The 3,809-nt window shown below is 61.2% G+C and overlaps 1 pseudogene; it reads right to left on the bottom strand.

Moving 5' to 3' along the window:
• LOC104394745 overlaps positions 1-3,118 on the bottom strand; it is a 6,721-nt pseudogene extending 3,603 nt beyond the window's left edge.
• Between the last annotated feature and the right edge of the window lie 691 nt (positions 3,119-3,809).

The following is a 3,809-nucleotide window of genomic DNA, read 5'->3' as shown; positions in this document are numbered from 1 at the left end:
GATGTCCACGGCGATGATGGAGGAGATCTGGCGGAAGTCCTGGGGCAGCCCGATGAGGAGGTGCGGCTTGGCCCGGTAGTGCGCAGGGCGCAGCAGCCCCTTCTTCTTCCGCTGCAAGGAGTTGGAGGCGAAGACGCTGGCGTCGGATTCTGCTGCTGGGAGCAAGGGAGACCACGGGTCAGGCACCACAGCCCCTGGGGCCACAACCACCTGCCCTTGGCCCCAGCTGTGGAGCCGGCGGAAGTGCCCTGATGATGGGTCTCCCCAGAGCACCAGCCTGGCTTTTCCTGCAGCCTGCTGCTGCTGGGCCCATCTCCTGGGATTACCCAGTGTACGTGAGGCCAGGATTAGTGGGATGGAGGCAGCAATTCAGCCTTAATCACACTTTAAGCCAAACTCTGCAGCTTAACACTAGAGCTGCCAGCCCTGCCAGTGCGGGAGCCACTGCTGTGCCCCAGTTTGGGGAGAGGGAACAGCCCCCCATACAAGGCTCCCCCCATGATGGAGTCCTGCAGCAGCACCAGCCCTTTGAGGGTGAGTCTGGCCCCATGGCCAGCACCAGAGTTCCTTGTCCCTGCTGGAATAGGGCCATCTCTGCAGGGACTGGGGATGGCCATGACTATGCCCTGCTGTCCCCAGGAATGGAGATGCTCCACTGCTTGGAGCCCCATCCCAGGGCTGCAGTGTCCTCAGAGCCACTGGAAATCCCCGTGTGATTTGTGCCACCATCTCTTGTTCCACCATCTGGCAGGATGACACAGGGTTTGACTCCATCCTCCTTGACCCTGCCCTGGTGCTGCTTGGTAGGGCCCAGCTCTACAATATCCCCCTCTTTGGCTGCATCCACTAGCTGCTGGGCAGCAGCATCCCCTGGGTCCTCACTGGTTTCTCCCCATCCTGTTCCACAGGGAAGCCCAGGTCTGGACCCTGCTTTGCCAGAACCTTCCCCATGGTGCCCCTCAGCAGCACCGGGACCCCGCTGCAGCCGCACGGATACCCCCAGCACAAGGGATGGGGAATTTCTCCCTGGCCAAGCCAGCCTGCCAGGGCTCCTACATTATAAATATCTCCCTGCACACACAGCCGGGCGTATTTTTAGCTTGGGGACGGGTGGCGGAGGCTTTCCCACAGCTACTTCAGCACTCAGCTCCTCTCTGAGGGGTGCAGAGCAGCTGGGCCAGGCAGGTCCATCACCCCATGGATAAGCCCTCCAGTGGCAATGTGCTGGGCTTTCCCCTGCCCTTGCTGTGAGCCAAGGCCACCTGCATAGGGCCAGCACCCTCATCCCCAGCCAGGCTGCCCCCAAGAGTGGCTTCACCCAAGGGGGTGATGGCACAAGAGGAACCAAGCTGCAGCCTTGTCTTGTGGAACCCCTGCGGCAGCACTGGGTGCCACAGAGCCTGTGCACGGGTACACACCTACAGCCACACGCGTGTGCCCAGCTCCCTGGCGTGGCAGGGAGGCTCTGCAGCTGCATTCCTCCCCGACCCAGACTGGTTCAACCACAGCCCAGCCCCAGGATGACCTGGATCCATTTGAAATCAGCTGTGACTCACCCTGGGCTTGCTCCTGGCCTCTGCACAGCTCCCGTGGTGCTGCCAGCCCCGCAGCTGCTCTCCCACCAGCATGGCCAGGTGCTGGAGTTTGCCAGCCCTGGAGTTTGCCAGCCCTGCCTCCTCACCACACTGCCCACAGTGCCAGGGCCATGGCTGCCCACTCTGCATGTGCCACCTTGGCATGGTCACCCATGGGCCATCGTAGGCTTTTCCCAGCAGCAGATGAGGTGGCTCTTGGAGCAGGAGCTCCCAGAGCAGCCCCAGCACATCCAGCACCACAGCAGCTCCCTGGGCCACAGCCTGGGTCCAGGCATCGGGGCAGGGGATGGTTTGATACTGGCAGCAACAGTCCCTGAGGGACCATGGGCTCCCGCTCCCTCCAACCCCTGTGCTGCATGACATTGGAGGAAACACAAGTCCAAGGTACCCTGCACTACTGTGATGCAAGAGCCCAGGAAAACCGGGACAGCAGCTGGGGCCAGCCATGAGCATCACTTCTTGTCCAGGGCCTTCAGACCACTGACATGAGCTTGAAACATGGAGTTGCTCTAGGTGCTGTGCTGGGGAAACTGAGGCTTTTAGCTCAGGCTCCAGCTTTTCACAGCAGTGCTTGATGGGACTACTGGAGAGAAAGCTTCAGTGCTACTAACCCAAGCAGAAGGGGATGGGTTCATCTCCCCAGTGAAGAGGAGACATACCTGGAGTGTTTGTCACCAGGAGGCTTTTGTCCTCACCAGGACGCTGCTATCACAGAGATTTTGTGTTCCTGCCGGAAACTGCTCTCCAGGAATGTGCCACTAAGGTCAGGGTGAGCCCCTGGGCTGCCAGGGAAGAGGAGATGAACCTCCTTGTACCATAAAAAACTCACTGGCACCCCAAAAGATCTGCCAAAATCATGGCTGCCACCACCTCGGGGCAGGGAGCCAGACAAGGCTTCTGGCACAACACTCACAGAAGCAACATGGGGTTTTCTGGAAGGCTATGCAAACCCCACTGGAAAACACAACTTACAAGGGATGAATCACCAGGAGTTGCCTTTGCTCGCTGGAGCACACGGGGCCGGGCTGGTGTGGGTGCCTTTGCTGTGGAGAAGGGCTGTCAGGAAGTTTCTGGTGGGTGCCACAGCCACAGGGGGGCTCTGGGAGCCTCCTGGTGCCACTACCTCTGGATCTATTCACCATAATGATGGCTGGAGGGGATGTGACTGCCTGCCACCAGCAGAGCCCAAACGTGGGACCAGTGGTACCAGAGACATCTCCCTGGCTCATCTCCCTGCACGGGAAGGATGGATCCAGTGCCCCTTCTATGGATACATTGCCCTTCTCCATCTGCCACTTACCCTTCTTCTGGATGATGACCCTGAGGAGGGGGGTGGCAGAGGACAGGGCTTTGTGGTAGTTGTCATCATTGTTGATGGGCAGGAGGTCACCATGAATGTCGGTGTAGCCCAGGAGCACGTCCACCCGTGGGATCTGGTGCACTGTCTGCAGCAGGCAGTAGAAGTCCTGGAAGCTGCCGGCGTTGGAGCGTTTCATGGCAAAGCGGCGAAATTCGGCGTCGAACTGTGAAGAAGGAGGAGGAGGAAGAGGAGGACCAGGGTGAGGCAGCGCAGGGCTGACTCCAGCCAGCAGGACCGATGCAGGCAGGGCACCATCACGAGCTGTCCCGGGGCAGCCCCAGGTGGCAGCGCCCGTCAGGTGGAGCCCGTCCCAGCAGCAAAATAAAAGGAGCGGAACCGTTTTCCTGCCCTGACACCCAAGCGACAGGGCGCTGAGGTGCCCTCCTGGCGCAGGAAGGACCCTCTGGCCCTACACGGAGGGCACTGCATCCCCGGAGGGCCCTTCCCCGGTGAGCACCTGCATTAATTAGTGCCTCCTTCAGTCACGACTGAGGTCAAGCCAATTAGGAACAGGCTGAGGAACGCGGCGGGGACGGCGCAGCGCACAGGGGTCACACCCCGGCCGGCGGGGCGGGCGGTGGGTCCTGCGCCCCGGGAAGGGGGTGCCGGGCATCCTGCGGGGGGGCGGTAAGCAGGGGCACAGCTGGAGAGGGCACAGCTGGAGAGGGGTGCAGCAGGGAACAGCGCACATCGGGGCGAGGGCCCGGGCAGGTGGGATCAGCTGGATGAGGGCACACCTCTGGGGGAGGGCTGTACCTGGGTGAGAGTGGGCCAGGTGAGAGCACATCTGGATGAGCACGCACAGCTGGGGGAGACCACATCGGAGCGAGCAGCGCAGGCGTGCACATCTATGT

The sequence above is a fragment of the Chaetura pelagica genome, unplaced genomic scaffold (genome assembly GCF_000747805.2).
Source record: "Chaetura pelagica isolate M959 unplaced genomic scaffold, ChaPel_1.0 scaffold379, whole genome shotgun sequence".
Classification (NCBI taxonomy): domain Eukaryota; kingdom Metazoa; phylum Chordata; class Aves; order Apodiformes; family Apodidae; genus Chaetura; species Chaetura pelagica.
The sequence above is the reverse complement of the archived record's forward strand: the minus strand, read 5'-3'. Positions and strand labels throughout refer to the sequence as shown.